The sequence below is a fragment of the Pristiophorus japonicus genome, chromosome 2, assembly GCF_044704955.1.
Source record: "Pristiophorus japonicus isolate sPriJap1 chromosome 2, sPriJap1.hap1, whole genome shotgun sequence".
In the NCBI taxonomy this organism is placed as follows: domain Eukaryota; kingdom Metazoa; phylum Chordata; class Chondrichthyes; family Pristiophoridae; genus Pristiophorus; species Pristiophorus japonicus.
Genome location: NC_091978.1, coordinates 28,199,616 through 28,221,588, shown reverse-complemented (window position 1 = coordinate 28,221,588; position 21,973 = coordinate 28,199,616).

Below are 21,973 nucleotides of genomic sequence, written 5' to 3'. Positions count from 1 at the left end.
TATTCCAACAATCGCTTCAGATATTGATTAAGCAGACATTCGCTTCAGATATTGACGAACCTGACTTTCACATCAGATATTGATTAAACCAGCATTCCCTTCAGATATTGATTAACTCAACATTCACTTCAGATACAGATTAACCCAACATTCCCTTCAGATATTGATTCAACCGATATTTACTTCAGATATTGATTAACCCAACATACCCTTCAGATATTGATTAACCCAACATTCACATCAGATATTGATTAACCCAACATTCCCTTCAGCTATCGATTAAGCAGACATACCCTTCAGATATTGATTAACCCAACATTCACATCAGATATTGATTAACCCAACATTCCCTTCAGCTATCGATTAAGCAGACATTCCCTTCTGATATTGATTAACCCAACATTTCCTTCAGATATTGATCAACCCAACATTTCCTTCAGATATTGATTAAGCAGACATTCGCTTCAGATATTGACTAACCTGACATTCACATCAGATATTGATTATTCCAACATTTACTTCAGATATTGATGAACCTGACAACGCCCTCAGAAATTCATTAACACTACATTCCCTTCAGATATTGATTAACCCGACATTCCCTTCAAATATTAATTAACCCAACATTACCATCAGATATTGATTAACCCAACATTCCCTTCAGATATTGATTAAGCAGACATTTCCTTCAGATATTGATTTACCTGACATTCCATCAGATATTGATTAACCCGATATTGTCTTCAGATATTGATTAACCCAACATTCCCTTCAGATATTGATTAACCTGATATTCACTTCAGATATTGATTAACCCCACATTCACTTCAATATTGATTAACCCAACATTCCAACAGATATTGAGTAACCTGTCATTCCCTTCAGATATTGATTCACCTGACATCCCCTTCAGAAATTGATTAACCCGACATTCCCTTCAGATATTGATTAACCTGACATTTCTTTCAATTCTTGATTAACCTGACATTCCTTTCAGATATTGATTAACCCTACAGTCTCTTCAGATATTTATTAATCTGATAGTCCTTTTAGATATTGATTAACCCGACAATTCCCTCAGAAATCAATTAACCTGACATTCCCTTCAGATATTGATCAACCCAACTTTCCCTGCTGATATTGATAATCCTGACATTCCCTTCAGATATTGATTCGGCAGACTTTCCCTTGAGATATTGATTCACCCAACATGCCGTTCAGATATTGATTAACCTGATATTCACTTCAGATATTGATTAACCCCACATTCCCTTCAAATATTGATTAACCCAACATTCCATCAGATATTGATAAACCTGTCATTCCCTTCAGATATTGATTCACCTGACATCCCCTTCAGAAATTAATTAACCCGACATTCCCTTCAGATATTGATTAACCTGACATTTCCTTCAGATTTTGATTAACCTGACATTCCTTTCAGATATTGATTAACCCTACAGTCTCTTCAGATATTTATTAATCTGATAGTCCCTTTAGATATTGATTAACCCGACAATTCCCTCAGATATCAATTAACCTGACATTCCCTTCAGATATTGATCAACCCAACTTTCCCTGCTGATATTGATAATCCTGACATTCCCTTCAGATATTGATGAACCTGACATTCCCTTCAAATATTGAATAACACATCATTTCCATCAGATATTGATTAAACCAATATTCCCTTCAGATATTGATTCATCCAACATTCCTTTCAGATATTGATTAATGCAACATTCCCTTCAGATATTCATTAACCCTACATTCCCTTCAGATATTGATTAAGCAGATTTTCGCTTCAGATATTGATTAAACTGATAGTCACAACAGATATTGATTAACCCAACATTCCCTTCAGAGATTGATCAACCCAACATTTCCTTCAGAGATTGATTCGGCAGACATTCGCTTCAGATATAGATTAACCCAACATTCCCTGCTGATAGTGATTAACTCAACATTCCCTTCAGATATTGATTAACCCAACATTCCATTCAAATATTGATTAATCAACATTCCCTTCAGATATTGATTAACCCAACATTCCCTTCGGACATTGATTACGCAGACATTCCCTTCAGACATTGATTGACACAGCATCCCCTTCAGACATTGATTAACCAAACATTCCTTTCAGATAATGATTGACCCAAAATTCCCTTCAGATATTGATTAACCCAGCATTCGTTTCAGATATTGATTGACCCAAAATTCCCTTCAGATATTGATTAACCCAACATTCTCTTCAGATAATGATTTTCTCAACATTCCCTTCAGATAGTGATGAACTCAACATTCCCTTCAGATATTAATTAACCTGTCATTCCCTTCAGATATTGATTAACCTGACATTCCTTTCAGATCTTGATTCACCTAACATTCCCTTCAGATATTGATTAACCCTACAGTCCCTTCAGATATTTATTAATCTGATAGTACTTTAGATATTGATTAACCCGAAATTTCCCTCAAATATCGATTAACCTGACATTCCCCTCAGATATTGATCAACCCAACTTTCCCTGCTGATATTGATATTCCTGACATACCCTTCAGATATTGATTAACCTGACATTCCCTTCAAATATTGAATAACTCCACATTCCCATCAGATATTGATTAAACCCACTTTCTCTTCCGATATTGATTCATCCAACATTCCTTTCAGATATTGATTAACGCACCATTCCCTTCAGACATTAATTAACCCTACATTCTCTTCAGATATTGATTGACCCAACATGCCCTTCAGATATTGATTAACCTGACATTGCATTCAGATATTGATCAACCCAACATTCCCTTCAAATATTGATTAGGCAGACATTCGCTTCAGATATAGATTGACCCAACATTCCCTTTAGATATAGATTAACCCAACAGCCTCTCAGATATTGATTAAGCCAATATTCCCTTCAGATATTGATTAACCTGACATCTCCCTCAGAAATTCATTTAACCTACATTCCCTTCAGATATTGTTTCAGCAGATATTCATTTCAGATATTGATAAAGCAGTCATTCGCTTCAGATATGGATTATCCCAACATTCCCATCAGATAGTCATGAACCCAACATTCCCTTCAGATATTGATTATTCCAACAATCGCTTCAGATATTGATTAAGCAGACACTCGCTTCAGATATTGACTAACCTGACATTCACATCAGATATTGATTAAACCTGCATTTCCCTCAGGTATTGATTAACTCAACATTCATCTCAGATACAGATTAACCCAACATTCCCTTCAGATATTGATTCAGCAGATATTTACTTCAGGTATTGATTAACCCAACATACCCTTCAGATATTGATTAACCCAACATTCCCATCAGATATTGATTAACCCAACATTCCCTTCAGATATCGATTAAGCAGACATTCCCTTCAGACCTTGATTAACCTGACATTCCCTTCAGATATTGATTAACCCTACAGTCTCTTCAGATATTTATTAATCTGATAGTCCCTTTAGATATTGATTAACCCGACAATTCCCACAGATATCAATTACCTGACATTCCCCTCAGATATTGATCAACCCAAATTTCCCTGCTGATATTGATAATCCTGACATTCCCTTCAGATATTGATTAACCTGACATTCCCTTCAAATATTGAATAACACAGCATTTCCATCAGATATTGATTAAACCAACATTCCCTTCAGATATTGATTCATCCAACATTCCTTTCAGATATTGATTAACGCAACATTCCCTTCAGATATTCATTAACCCTACATTCCCTTCAGATATTGATTAAGCAGATATTCGCTTCAGATATTGATTAAACTGACATTCACAACAGATATTGATTAACCCAACATTCCCTTCACATATTGATTAACCCAACATTCCCTTCAGATATTGATTAACCTTACACTCCCTTCAGATACTGATGAACTCAAATTTCCATTCAGATATTGATTAACCCGACATTCCCCTCAGATATTGATTAACCCTACATTCCACTCAGGTATTGATTAAGCCTACATTCTCTTCAGATATTGATTATCCCAACATTCCCTTCAGAGATTGATCAACCCAACATTTCCTTCTGATATTGATTACGCAGACATTCGCTTCAGACACTGATTAACACAGCATCCCCTTCAGACATTGATTAACCAAACATTCCCTTCAGATAATGATGAACCCAACATTCCCTTCAGATAATGATTAACCTGACATTACCTTCAGATATTGATTAACCCAGCATTCCCTACAGATATTGATTCGGCAGACATTCGCTTCAGATATAGATTAACCCAACATTCCCTGCTGATATTGATTAACACAACATTCCCTTCAGATATTGATTAACCCAACATTCCCTTCAGATATTGATTAACCCAACATTCCCTTCAGACATTGATTACGCAGACATTCGCTTCAGTTATTGATTAACTCAACATTCCCTTCAGATATTGATTAACCCAACATTCCCTTCAGACATTGATTACGCAGACATTCCCTTCAGACATTGATTAACACAGCATCCCCTTCAGACATTGATTAACCCTACAGTCCCTTCAGATATTTATTAATCTGATAGTCCCTTTAGATATTGATTAACCCGACATTTCCCTCAGATATCAATTAACCTGACATTCCCCTCAGATATTGATCAACCCAACTTTCCCTGCTGATATTGATAATCCTGACATTCCCTTCAGATATTGATTAACCTGACATTCCCTTCAAATATTGATTAACCCTACAGTCCCTTCAGATATTTATTAATCTGATAGTCCCTTTAGATATTGATTAACCCGATATTTCCCTCAAATATCGATTAATCTGACATTCCCCTCAGATATTGATCAACCCAACTTTCCCTGCTGATATTGATATTCCTGACATTCCCTTCAGATATTGATTAACCTGACATTCCCTTCAAATATTGAATAACACCGCATTCCCATCAGATATTGATTAAACCCACATTCTCTTCAGATATTGATTCATCCAACATTCCTTTCAGAGATTGATTTACGCACCATTTCCTTCAGACATTAATTAACCCTACATTCTCTTCAGATATTGATCGACCCAACATGCCCTTCAGATATTGATTAATCTGACATTGCATTCAGATATTGATCAACCCAACATTCCCTTCAAATATTGATTAGGCAGACATTCGCTTCAGATATAGATTGACTCAACATTCCCTTCAGATATAGATTAACCCAACATCCTCTCAGATATTGATTAAGCCAATATTCCCTTCAGATATTGATTAACCTGACATCTCCCTTCAGATATTGATTAAATCAACATTGCCTTCAGATATTGTTTCAGCAGATATTCATTTCAGAAATTGATAAAGCAGACATTCGCTTCAGATATGGATTATCCCAACATTCCCATCAGATATTGATGAACCCAACATTCCCTTCAGATATTGATTATTCCAACAATCGCTTCAGATATTGATTAAGCAGACATTCGCTTCAGATATTGACTAACCTGACATTCACATCAGATATTGATTAAACCAGCATTCCCTTCAGATATTGATTATCCATCATTCACTTCTGATATTGATTAACCCAACATTGTCTTCAGATATTGATTAACCCGACATTCTCCTCAGATATTGATTAATCCAAAATTCGCTTCAAATATTGATTAACCTGACATTCCCTTCAGATATTGATTAACCCATCATTCCATTCAGTTGTTGATTAACATGATATTTCCCTTCAGACATTGATTAACCCAACATCCCCTTCAGATATTGATTCATACAACATTCCATTTAGCTATTGATTAACCCAACATTCACTTCAGATAATGTTCAACCCAACATTTGCTTCAGATATTGATTAGGCAGACATTCGCCTCAGATATAGAATAACCCAACGTTCTCTTCAGATATTGATGAACCTGACATTCCCTTCAAATATTGAATAACACAGGATTTCCATCAGATATTGATTATCCCAACATTCCCTTCAGATATTGATCAACCCAACATTTCCTTCAGATATTGATGAGACAGACATTCGCTTCAGATATAGATTAACCCAACATTCCCTTCTGATATTGATTAATCCAACATTCCCTTCAGATATTGATTGACCCAAAATTCCCTACAGATATTGATTAACCCAACATATCTTCAGTTATTGATTTTCTCAACATTTCCTTCAGACATTGATGAACTCAACATTCCCTTCAGATATTGATTAAACTGACATTCACAACAGATATTCATTAAACCAACATTCCCTTCACATATTGATTAAGAGAACATTCCTTTCAGACATTGATTAACTCAACATTCCCTTCAGACATTGATTAACACAACATCCCCTTCAGATAATGATTAACCTGACATTGCCTTCAGATATTGATTATCACACCATTCCCTTCAGATATTGAATGACCCAAAATTCCCTTCTGATATTGATTAACCCAACATTCTCTTCAGATATTGATTAACCTGTTATTCCCTTCAGATACTGATTCACCTGACATCCCCTTCAGAAATTGATTAACCCGACATTCCCTTCAGATATTGATTAACCTGACATTTCTTTCAGATCTTGATTAACCTGACATTCCCTTCAGATATTGATTAACCCTACAGTCTCTTCAGATATTTATTAATATGATAGTCCCTTTAGATATTGATTAACCCGACAATTCCCTCAGATATCAATTAACCTGACATTCCCCTCAGATATTGATCAACCCAACTTTCCCTGCTGATATTGATAATCCTGACATTCCCTTCAGATATTGATTGAGCTGACATTCCCTTCAAATATTGAATAACACAGCATTTCCATCAGATATTGATTAAACCAACATTCCCTTCAGATATTGCTTCATCCAACATTCCTTTCAGATATTGATTAACGCAACATTCCCTTTGGATATTCATTAACCCTACATTCCCTTCAGATATTGATTAAGCAGATATTTGCTTCAGATATTGATTTAACTGACATTTACAACAGATATTGATTAACCCAACATTCCCTTCACATATTGATTAACCCAACATTCCCTTCAGATATTGATTACCCCGACACTCCCTTCAGATACTGATGAACTCAAATTTCCATTCAGATATTGATTAACCTGACATTCCCCTCAGATATTGATTAACCCTACATTCCACTCAGATATTGATTAAGCCTACATTCTCTTCAGATATTGATTATCCCAACATTCCCTTCAGAGATTGATCAACCCAACATTTCCTTCAGATATTGATTAGGCAGACATTCGCTTCAGATATAGATTAACCCAACATTCCCTTCTGATATTGATGAATCCAACATTACCTTCAGATATTGATTAACTCAACATTCCCTTCAGATATTGATTAACTCAACATTCCCTTCAGATATTGATTAACCCAACATTCCCTTCAGACACTGATTACGCAGACATTCGCTTCAGTTTTTGATTAACACAACATTCCCTTCAGATAATGATGAACCCAACATTCCCTTCAGATAATGATTAGCCTGACATTATCTTCAGATATTGATTAACCCAGCATTCCCTACAGATATTGATTCGGCAGACATTCGCTTCAGATATAGATTATCCCATCATTCCCTGCTGATATTGATTAACTCAACATTCCCTTCAGATATTGATTAACCCAACATTCCATTCAAATATTGATTAATCAACATTCCCTTCAGATATTGATTAACCCAACATTCCCTTCAGACATTGATTTCGCAGACATTCCCTTCAGACATTGATTAACACAGCATCCCCTTCAGACATTGATTAACCAAACATTCCCTTCAGATAATGATTGACCCAAAATTCCTTACAGATATTGATTAATCCAACATTCTCTTCAGATAGTGATGAACTCAATATTCCCTTCAGATATTAATTAACCTGTCATTCCCTTCAGATATTGATTAACCTGACATTCCTTTCAGATCTTGATTCACCTAACATTCCCTTCAGATATTGATTAACCCAACAGTCCCTTCAGATATTAATTAATCTGATAGTCCCTTTAGATATTGATTAACCCGATATTTCCCTCAAATATCGATTAACCTGAAATTCCCCTCAGATATTGATCAACCCAACTTTCCCTGCTGATATTGATATTCTTGACATACCCTTCAGATATTGATTAACCTGACATTCTCTTCAAATATTGAATAACTCTGCATTCCCATCAGATATTGATTAAACCCACATTCTCTTCAGATATAGATTAACCCAACATTCCCTTCTGATATTGATTAATCCAACATTCCCTTCAGATATTGATTGACCCAAAATTCCCTTCAGATATTGATTAACCCAACATATCTTCAGTTATTAATTTTCTCAACATTTCCTTCAGACATTGATGAACTCAACATTCCCTTCAGATATTGATTAACCTGTCATTCCCTTCAGATATTGATTAACCTGTCAATCCTTTCAGATCTTGATGAACCTGAAATTCCCTTCAGATATTTATTAATCTGATAGTTCCTTTAGATATTGATTCACCCGACATTTCCCTCAGATATCGATTAACCTGACATTCCCCTCAGATATTGATCAACCCAACTTTCCCTGCTGATATTGATATTCCTGACATTCCCTTCAGAATTTGATTAACCTGACATTCCCTTCAAATATTGAATAACACAGCATTCCCATCAGATATCGATTAAACCAACATTCCCTTCAGATATTGATTCATCCAACATTCCTTTCAGATATTGATTCACGCAACATTCCCTTCAGATATTCATTAACCCAACATTCCCTTCAGATATTGATTAAGCAGACATTCGTTTCAGATATTGATTAAATTGACATTCACAACAGATATTCATTAAACCAACATTCTCTTCACATATTGATTAACAGAACACTCCTTTCAGACATTGATTAACTCAACATTCCCTTCAGACATTGATTAACACAACATCCCCTTCAGATAATGATTAACCTGACATTCCCTTCAGATATTGATTAACCCAGCATTTCCTTCAGATATTGAATGACCCAAAAATCCCTTCTGATATTGATTAACCCAACATTCTCTTCAGATATTGATTTTCTCAACATTCCCTTCAGATATTGATGAACGCAACATTCCCTTCAGATATTGATTAACCTGTCATTCCCTTCAGATATTGATTCACCTGACATCACCTTCAGAAATTAATTAACCCGACATTCCCTTCAGATATTGATTAACCTGACATTTCTTTCAGATCTTGATTAACCTGACATTCCCTTCAGATATTGATTAACCCTACAGTCTCTTCAGATATTTATTAATATGATAGTCCCTTTAGATATTGATTAACCCGACAATTCCCTCAGATATCAATTAACCTGACATTCCCCTCAGATATTGATCAACCCAACTTTCCCTGCTGATATTGATAATCCTGACATTCCCTTCAGATATTGATTAAGCTGACCATCCCTTCAAATATTGAATAACACAGCATTTCCATCAGATAATGATTAAACCAACATTCCCTTCAGATATTGATTCATCCAACATTCCTTTCAGATATTGATTAACCCAACATTCCCTTCACATATTGATTAACCCAAAATTCCCTTCAGATATTGATTAACCCAACATATCTTCAGTTATTGATTTTCTCAACATTCCCTTCAGACATTGATGAACTCAACATTCCCTTCAGATATTGATTAACCTGTCATTCCCTTCAGATATTGATTAACCTGTCAATCCTTTCAGATCTTGATGAACCTGAAATTCCCTTCAGATATTTATTAATCTGATAGTTCCTTTAGATATTGATTCACCCGACATTTCCCTCAGATATCGATTAACCTGACATTCCCCTCAGATATTGATCAACCCAACTTTCCCTGCTGATATTGAAATTCCTGACATTCCCTTCAGATATTGGTTAAGCTGACCATCCCTTCAGATATTGATTAACACATCATTTGCATCAGATATTGATTAAACCAACATTCCCTTCAGATATTGATCATCCAACATTCCTTTCTGATGTTGATTAACGCAACATTCCCTTCAGATATTCATTAACCCTAGATTCCCTTCAGATATTGATTAAGCAGATATTTGCTTCAGATATTGATTAAACTGACATTTACAACAGATATTGATTAACCCAACATTCCCTTCACATATTGATTAACCCAACATTCCCTTCAGATATTGATTAAGCCGACACTCCCTTCAGATACTGATGAACTCAAATTTCCATTCAGGTATTGATTAACCCAACATTCCCCTCAGATATTGATTAACCATACATTACACTCAGATATTGATTAAGCCTACATTCTCTTCAGATATTGATTATCCCAACATTCCCTTCAGAGATTGATCAACCCAACATTTCCTTCAGATATTGATTCGGCAGACATTCGCTTCAGATATAGATTAACCCAACATTCCTTTCAGATATTGATTAACTCAACATTCCCTTCAGATATTGATTAACCCAACATTCCCTTCAGACACTGATTACGCAGACATTCGCTTCAGTTATTGATTAACACAACATTCCCTTCAGATATTGATTAACCCAACATTCCCTTCAGACATTGATTACGCGGACATTCCCTTCAGACATTGATTAACACAACATCCCCTTCAGACATTGATTAACCAAACATTCCCTTCAGATAATGATGAACCCAACATTCCCTTCAGATAATGATTAACCTGATATTACCTTCAGATATTGATTAACCCAGCATTCCCTACAGATATTGATTTGGCAGACATTCGCTTCAGATATAGATTAACCCAACATTCCCTTCAGATATTGATTAACTCAACATTCCCTTCAGATAATGATTAACCCAACATTCCATTCAAATATTGATTAATCAACATTCCCTTCAGATATTGATTAACCCAACATTCCCTTCAGACATTGATTACGCAGACATTCCCTTCAGACCTTGATTAACACAGCATCCCCTTCAGACATTGATTAACCAACCATTCCCTTCAGATAATGATTGATCCAAAATTCCCTTCAGATATTGATTAACCCAACATTCTCTTCAGATAATGATTTTCTCAACACTCCCTTCAGATAGTGATGAACTCAACATTCCCTTCAGATATTGATTAACCTGACATTCCTTTCAGATCTTGATTTACCTAACATTCCCTTCAGATATTGATTAACCCGATATTTCCCTCAAATATTGATTAACCTGACATTCCCCTCAGATATTGATCAACCCAACTTTCCCTGCTGATATTGATATTCCTGACATTCCCTTCAGATATTGATTAACCTGACATTCCCTTCAAATATTGAATAACTCCGCATTCCCATCAGATATTGATTAAACCCACATTCTCTTCAGATATTGATTCATCCAACATTCCTTTCAGATATTGATTTACGCACCATTCCCTTCAGACATTAATTAACCCTACATTCTCTTCAGATATTGATTGACCCAACATGCCCTTCAGATATTGATTAACCTGACATTGCATTCAGATATTGATCAACCCAACATTCCCTTCAAATATTGATTAGGCAGACATTCGCTTCAGATATAGATTGCCCCAACATTCCCTTCAGATATAGATTAACCCAACATCCTCTCAGATATTGATTAAGCCAATATTCCCTTCTGATATTGATTAACCTGAAATCTCCCTTCAGATATTGATTAAACCAACATTGCCTTCAGATATTGTTTCAGCAGATATTCATTTCAGATATTGATAAAGCAGACATTCGCTTCAGATATGGATTATCCCAACATTCCTATCAGATATTGATTAACCCAACATTCCCTTCAGATATTGATTATTCCAACAATCGCTTCAGATATTGATTAAGCAGACATTCGCTTCAGATATTGACTAACCTGACATTCACATCAGATATTGATTAAACCAGCATTCCCTTCAGATATTGATTAAATCAACATTCACTTCAGATACAGATTAACCCAACATTCCCTTCAGATATTGATTCAGCAGATATTTACTTCAGATATTGATTAACCCAACATACCCTTCAGATATTGATTAGCCCAACATTCCCATCAGATATTGATTAACCCTACATTCCACTCAGATATTGATTAAGCCTACATTCTCTTCAGATATTGATTATCCCAACATTCCCTTCAGAGATTGATCAACCCAACATTTCCTTCTGATATTGATTACCCAGACATGCGCTTCAGTTAGTGATTAACACAACATTCCCTTCAGATATTGATTAACCCAACATTCCTTTCAGACATTGATTGCGCAGACATTCCATTCAGACATTGATTAACACAACATCCCCTTCAGACATTGATTAACCAAACATTCCCTTCAGATAATGATGAACCCAACATTCCCTTCAGATATTGATTAACCCAGCATTCCCTACAGATATTGATGCGGCAGACATTCGCTTCAGCTATAGATTATCCCAACATTCCCTGATGATATTGATTGACTCAACATTCCCTTCAGATATTGATTAACTCAACATTCCCTTCAGATATTGATCAATCCAACATTCACTTCAGATATTGATTAACCCATCATTCCATTCAGTTGTTGATTAACATGATATTTCCCTTCAGACATTGATTAACCCAACATCCCCTTCAGATATTGATTCATACAACATTCCATTTAGCAATTGATTAACCCAACATTCACTTCAGATAATGTTCAACCCAACATTTGCTTCAGATATTGATTAGGCAGACATTCGCCTCAGATATAGAATAACCCAACATTCCCTTCAGATATTGATGAACCTGACATTTCCTTCAAATATTGAATAACACAGGATTTCCATCATATATTGATTATCCCAACATTCCCTTCAGATATTGATCAACCCAACATTTCCTTCAGATATTGATGAGACAGACATTCGCTTCAGATATAGATTAACCCAACATTCCCTTCTGATATTGATTAATCCAACATTCCCTTCAGATATTGATTAACCCAAAATTCCCTTAAGATATTGATTAACGCAACATATCTTCAGTTATTTATTTTCTCAACATTCCCTTCAGACATTGATGAACTCAACATTCCCTTCAGATATTGATTAATCTGTCATTCCCTTCAGATATTGATTAACCTGTCAATCCTTTCAGATCTTGCTGAACCTGAAATTCCCTTCAGATATTTATTAATCTGATAGTTCCTTTAGATATTGATTCATCCGACATTTCCCTCAGATATCGATTAACCTGACATTCCCCTCAGATATTGATCAACCCAACTTTCCCTGCTGATATTGAAATTCCTGACATTCCCTTCAGAATTTGATTAACCTGACATTCCCTTCAAATATTGAATAACACAGCATTCCCATCAGATATCGATTAAACCAACATTCCCTTCAGATATTGATTCATCCAACATTCCTTTCAGATATTGATTCATGCAACATTCCCTTCAGATATTCATTAACCCAACATTCCCTTCAGATATTGATTAAGCAGACATTCGTTTCAGATATTGATTAAACTGACATTCACAACAGATATTCATGAAACCAACATTCCCTTCACATATTGATTAACAGAACATTCCTTTCAGACATTGATGAACTCAACATTCCCTTCAGACATTGATTAACACAACATCCCCTTCAGATAATGATTAACCTGACATTCCCTTCAGATATTGATTAACCCAGCATTCCCTTCAGATATTGAATGACCCAAAATTCCCTCCTGATATTGATTAACCCAACATTCTCTTCAGATATTGATTTTCTCAACATTCCCTTCAGATATTGATGAACGTAACATTCCCTTCAGATATTGATTAAACTGTCATTCCCTTCAGATATTGATTCACCTGACATCCCCTTCAGAAATTGATTAACCCGACATTCCCTTCAGATATTGATTAACCTGACATTTCTTTCAGATCTTGATTAACCTGACATTCCCTTCAGATATTGATTAACCCTACAGTCTCTTCAGATATTTATTAATATGATAGTCCCTTTAGATATTGATTAACCCGACAATTCCCTTAGATATCAATTAACCTGACATTCCCCTCAGATATTGATCAACCCAACTTTCCCTGCTGATATTGATAATCCTGACATTCCCTTCAGATATTGATTAACCTGACATTCCATTCAAATATTGAATAACACAGCATTTCCATCAGATATTGATTAAACCAACATTCCCTTCAGATATTGATTCATCCAACATTCCTTTCAGATATTGATTCACGCAACATTCCCTTCAGATATTCATTAACCCTAGATTCCCTTCAGATATTGATTAAGCAGATATTTGCTTCAGATATTGATTAAACTGACATTTACAACAGATATTGATTAACCCAACATTCCCTTCACATATTGATTAACCCAACATTCCCTTCAGATATTGAATACCCCGACACTCCCTTCAGATACTGATGAACTCAAATTTCCATTCAGATATTGATTAACCCGACATTCCCCTCAGATATTGATTAACCCTACATTCCACTCAGATATTGATTAAGCCTACATTCTCTTCAGATATTGATTATCCCAACATTCCCTTCAGAGATTGATCAACCCAACATTTCCTTCAGATATTGATTGGACAGACATTCGCTTCAGATATAGATTAACCCAACATTCCCTTCTGATATTGATTAATCCAACATTACCTTCAGATATTGATTAACTCAACATTCCCTTCAGATATTGATTAACTCAACATTCCTTTCAAACATTGATTAACCCAACATTCCCTTCAGACACTGATTACGCAGATATTCGCTTCAGTTATTGATTAACATAACATTCCCTTCAGATATTGATTAACCCAACATTCCCTTCAGACATTGATTACGCAGACATTCCCTTCAGACATTGATTAACACAACATCTCCTTCAGACATTGATTAACCAAACAATCCCTTCAGATAATGATGAACCTAACATTCCCTTCAGATAATGATTAACCTGACATTACCTTCAGATATTGATTAACCCAGCATTCCCTACAGATATTGATTCGGCAGACATGCGCTTCAGATATAGATTAACCCAACATTCCCTGCTGATATTGATTAACTCAACATTCCCTTCAGATATTGATTAACTCAACATTCCCTTCAGATATTGATTAACCCAACACTCCCTTCAGACATTGATTACGCAGACATTCCCTTCAGACATTGATTAACACAGCATCCCCTTCAGACATTGATTAACCAAAGATTCCCTTCAGATATTGATTAACCCAGCATTCGTTTCAGATATTGATTGACCCAAAATTCCCTTCAGATATTGATTAACCCAACATTCTCTTCAGATAATGATTTTCTCAACATTCCCTTCAGATCGTGATGAACTCAACATTCCCTTCAGATATTGATTAACCTGTCATTCCCTTCAGATATTGATTAACCTGACATTCCTTTCAGATCTTGATTCACCTAACATTCCCTTCAGATATTGATTAACCCTACAGTCCCTTCAGATATTTATTAATCTGATAGTCCCTTTAGATATTGATTAACCCGATATTTCCCTCAAATATCGATTAACCTGACATTCCCCTCAGATATTGATCAACCCAACTTTCGCTGCTGATATTGATATTCCTGACATTCCTTTCAGATATTGATTAACCTGACATTCCCTTCAAATATTGAATAACTCCGCATTCCAATCAGATATTGATTAAACCCACATTCTCTTCAGATATTGATTCATCCAACATTCCTTTCAGATATTGATTTACGCACCATTCCCTTCAGACATTAATTAACCCTACATTCTCTTCAGATATTGATTGACCCAACATGCCCTTCAGATATTGATTAACCTGACATTGCATTCAGATATTGATCAACCCAACATTCCCTTCAAATATTGATTAGGCAGACATTCGCTTCAGATATAGATTGACCCAACATTCCCTTTAGATATAGATTAACCCAACAGCCTCTCAGATATTGATTAAGCCAATATTCCCTTCAGATATTGATTAACCTGACATCTCCCTTCAGATATTGATTAAACCAACATTGCCTTCAGATATTGTTTCAGCAGATATTCATTTCAGATATTAATAAAGCAGACATTCGCTTCAGATATGGATTATCCCAACATTCCCATCAGATATTGATGAACCCAACATTCCCTTCAGATATTGATTATTCCAACAATCGCTTCAGATATTGATTAAGCAGACATTCGCTTCAGATATTGACTAACCTGACATTCACATCAGATATTGATTAAACCAGCATTCCCTTCAGATATTGATTAAATCAACATTCACTTCAGATACAGATTAACCCAACATTCCCTTCAGATATTGATTCGGCAGATATTTACTTCATATATTGATTAACCCAACATACCCTTCAGATATTGATTAACCCAACATTCACATCAGATATTGATTAACCCAACATTCCCTTCAGATATCAATTAAGCAGACATTCCCTTCAGATATTGATTAACCTGACATTCCATCAGATATTGATTAACCCAACATTCCCTTCAGATATTGATCAACCCAACATTCCCTTCAGATATTGATTCGGCAGACTTTCCCTTGAGATATTGATTCACCCAACATGCCGTTCAGATATTGATTAACCTGATATTCACTTCAGATATTGATTAACCCCACATTCCCTTCAAATATTGATTAAGCCAACATTCCATCAGATATTGATTAACCCAACATTCACTTCAGATATTGATTAACCCAACATTGCCTTCAGATATTGATTAACCCAAAATTACCTTCAGATATTGATGAAATCAACATTCCCTTCAGATATTGATTAACCCAAAATTCCCTTCAGATATTGATAAAGCAGACATTCCCATCAGATATTGATGAACCCAACATTCCCGTCAGATATTGTTTCACCCAACATTCCCTTCAGATATTGATTATTCCAACATTCACTTCAGATATTGATTAACGTGACATTCCCTTCAGATATTGATTAACCCAACATTCGGTTCAGTTATTGATTAACGTGACATTCCCTTCAGACATTGATTAACCCAACATCCCCTTCAGATATTGATAAATGCAATATTCTGATTATATGTTGATTAACCCAACATTCCCTTCTGATATTGATTAACCCAACATTCCGTTCAGATATTGATCAACCCAACATTTCGTTCAGATATTGATTCGGCAGACATTCACTTCAGATATAGATTAACCCAACATTCACTTCTGATATTGATTCATCCAAAATTCCCTTCAGATATTGATTAAATCAACATCCCCTTCAGATATTGATTAACCTGACATTCCATTCAGATATTACTTAAACCAACATTCTCTTCAGATATAGATTAACATAAAATCCCCTCAGATACTGATTAAGCCAACTTTCCCTTCAGATATTGATTATCTCAACATTCCCTTCAGATATAGATTAACCCAAAATCCCCTCAGATATTGATTAACCCAACATTCCCATCAGATATTGATTATACCAACATTCCCTTCAGATATTGATTATTCCAACATTCCCTTCAGATATTGATTAAGCAGACATTCGCTGCAGATATTGATTAACCTGACATTCACATCAGATATTGATTAAACCAGCATGCGCTTCAGACATTGATTTCGCAGACATTCCCTTCAGACATTGATTAACACAACATCACCTTCAGACAATGATTAACCAAACATTCCCTTCAGATAATGATGAACCCAACATTCCTTTAAGATAATGATTAACCTGACATTCCCTTCAGATATTGATTAACCCAGCATTCCCTTCTGATATTGATTGACCCAAAATTCCCTTCAGATATTGATTAACCCAACATTCTCTTCAGATATTGATTTTCTCAACATTCCCTTCAGATATTGATGAACTCAACATTCCCTTCAGATCTTGATTAACCTAACATTCCCTTCAGATATTGATTAACCCTACAGTCCTTTCAGATATTTATTAATCTGATAGTCCCTTTAGATATTGATTAACCCGACATTTTCCTCAGATATCGATTAACCTGACATTCCCCTCAGATATTGATCAACCCAACTTTCCCTGCTGATATTGATATTCCTGACATTCCCTTCAGATATTGATTAACCTGACATTCCCCTTCAAATATTGAATAACACAGCATTCCCATCAGATATTGATAAACCAACATTCCCTTCAGATATTGATTCATCCAACATTCCTTTCAGATATTGATTAACGCAACATTCCCTTCAGATATTAATTAACCCTACATTCCCTTCAGATATTGATTAACCAGACATTCGCTTCAGATAATGTTTCCCACGACACTCCCTTCAGATATTGAGTAATTACCCAACATTCACTTCAGATATTGATTAACCCGACATTCCCTTTAGACATCAATTAACCTGACATTCCCTTTAGATATCGATGAACCTAACATTCCCCTCAGATATTGATTGAGCCTACATTCTCTTCAGATATTCATTAACCCGACATTCTACTCAGATATTGATGAACGCAAAAACCGCGTCAGATATCGATTAACCTGACATTCCCTTCAGATATTAATTTACCCAATATTCGCTTCAGTTATTGATTAACGTGACATTCCCTTCTGACATTGATTAACCCAACATTCCATTCAAATATTGTTTAACCCAGCTTTCCCTTCAGTTATTGATTAACCTGGCATTCCCTTCAGACATTAATTAACCCAACATCCCCTTCAGATATTGATCAATCCATCATTCCCTTCAGATATGGATAAACCCAACATTCCCTTATGATATTGATTGACCCAACATGTCCTTCAGATATTGATTAACCTGACATTCTATTCAGATATTGATTAAGCAGACATTCGCTTCAGATATTGATTCAACTGACATTCACAACAGATATTCATTAAGCCAACAATCCCTTCACATATTGATTAACCCTACATTCCCTTTAGATATCAATTAACCTGACATTCCATTCAGATATCGACGAACCTAACATTCCCCTCAGATATTGATTAAACATACATTCTCTTCAGATATTCATTAATACGACATTCTACTCAGATATTGATTAACACAACATTCACGTCAGATATTGATTAACCTGACATTCCTTTCAGATATTAATTTACTCAATATTCGTTTCAGTTATTGATTAACGTGACATTCCCTTCTGGCATTGATTAACCCAACATCCCCTTCAGATATTGATTAATCCATCATTCCCTTCAGATATTGATAAACCCAACATTCCATTATGATATTGATTAATGCAACAGTCCTTTCAGATATTGATTAACCCAACATTTCCTTCAGATATTGATGAGTCAGACATTTGCATCAGATATAGATTAACCCAACCTTCCCTTCTGATATTGATTATCAGAACATTTCTTTCAGATATTGATTAAGTCAACATTCCCTTCAGATATTGATTGACCCAACATGCCCTTCAGATATTGATTAACCTGACATTCCATTCAGATATTGATTAACCCAACATTCCCTTTATATATTGATTAACCCAACATTCCCTTCAGATATTGATTACGCAGACATTCCCCTCAGACATTGATTAACACAGTATCCCCTTCAGACATTGACTAACCAAACATTCCCTTCAGATAATGATTGACCCAAAATTCCCTTCAGATATTGATTAACCCAACATTCTCTTCAGATATTGATTTTCTCAACATTCCCTTCAGATAATGATGAACTCAACATTCCCTTCAGATATTGATTAACCTGTCATTCCCTTCAGATATTGATTAACCTGACATTCCTTTCAGATCTGGATTCAACTAACATTACTTCAAATATTGAATAACACAGCATTCCCATAAGATATTGATTAAACTCACATTCCCTTCAGATATTGATTTATCCAAAATTCCTTTCAGATATTGATTTACGCAACATTCCCCTCAGACATTAATTAACCCTACATTCTATTCAGATATTGATTAAGCAGACATTCGCTTCAGATATTGATTAAACTGACATTCACAACAGATATTCATTAAGCCAACATTCCCTTCACATATTGATTAACCCTGCATGCCACTCAGATATTGATTAAACCATTATTCCCTTCAGATATTGAGTAACCCAACATTCACTTCAGATATTGATTAACCCGACATTCCCTTTAGATATCAATTAACCTGACATTCCCTTCAGATATCGACGAACCTAACATTCCCCTCAGATATTGATTAAGCCTACATTCTCTTCAGATATTCATTAACCCGACATTCTACTCAGATATTGATTAACGCAACATTCACGTCAGATATTGATTAACCTGACATTCCCTTCAGATATTAATTTACCCAATATTCGTTTCAGTTATTGATTAACGTGATATTCCCTTCTGACATTGATTAACCCAACATCCCCTTCAGATATTGATTAATCCAACATTCCATTCAAATATTGTTTAACCCAACTTTCCCTTCAGTTATTGATTAACCTGACATTCCCTTCAGACATTAATTAACCCAACATCCCTTTCAGATATTGATTAATCCATCATTCCCTTCAGATATTGATAAACCCAACATTCCCTTATGATATTGATCAATGCAACAGTCCTTTCAGATATTGATTTAGCCAACATTCAGATATTGATTAGTCAGAAATTAGCATCAGATATAGATTAATCCAACATTCCCTTCTGATATTGATTACCAGAACATTTCTTTCAGATGTTGATTCAGTCAACATTCCCTTCAGATATTGATTGACCCAACATGCCCTTCAGATATTGATTAACATGACATTCCATTCAGATATTGATTAACCCAACATTCCCTTCAGATATTGATTAGGCAGACATTCGCTTCAGATATAGATTGACCCAACATTCCCTTCAGATATTGATTAAAACAACATTGCCTTCAGATATTGTTTCAGCAGATATTCATTTCAGATATTGATTAACCCAACATACCCTTCAGACATTGATTAACCCAACATTCCCTTCAGATATTGATAAAGCAGAAATTCTCTTCAGATATTGATTAACCCAACATTCCCATCAGATATTGATTAACCCAACATTCCCTTCAGATGTCGATTAACCTGACATTCCCTTCAGATATTGATTAACCCAATATTCTCTTCAGATATTGATTAATCAACATTCCCTTCAGATATTGATTAACCCAACATTCCCTTCAGACATTGATTACGCAGACATTCCCTTCAGACATTGATTAACACAGTATCCCCTTCAGACATTGATTAACCAAACATTCCCTTCAGATAATGATTGACCCAAAATTCCCTTCAGATATTGATTAACCCAGCATTCCCTTCAGATATTGATTGACCCAAAATTACCTTCAGATATTGATTAACCCAACATTCTCTTCGGATATTGATTTTCTCAACATTCCCTTCAGATAATGATGAACTCAACATTCCCTTCAGATATTGATTAACCTGTCATTCCCTTCAGATATTGATTAACCTGACATTCCTTTCAGATCTTGATTCACCTAACATTCCTTCAAATATTGAATAACACAGCATTCCCATCAGATATTGATTAAACCCACATTCCCTTCAGATATTGATTCATCCAAAATTCCTTTCAGATATTGATTTACGCAACATTCCCTTCAGACATTAATTAACCCTACATTCTATTCAGATATTGATTAAGCAGACATTCGCTTCAGATATTGATTAAACTGACATTCACAACAGATATTCATTAAGCCAAAATTCCCTTCACATATTGATTAACCCTGCATGCCACTCAGATATTGATTAAACCATTATTCCCTTCAGATATTGAGTAACCCAACATTCACTTCAGATATTGATTAACCCAACATTCCCTTTAGATATCAATTAACCTGACATTCCCTTCAGATATCGACGAACCTAACATTCCCCTCAAATATTGATTAAGCCTACATTCTCTTCAGATATTCATTAATCTGACATTCTACTCAGATATTGATTAACGCAACATTCACGTCAGATATTGATTAACCTGACATTCCCT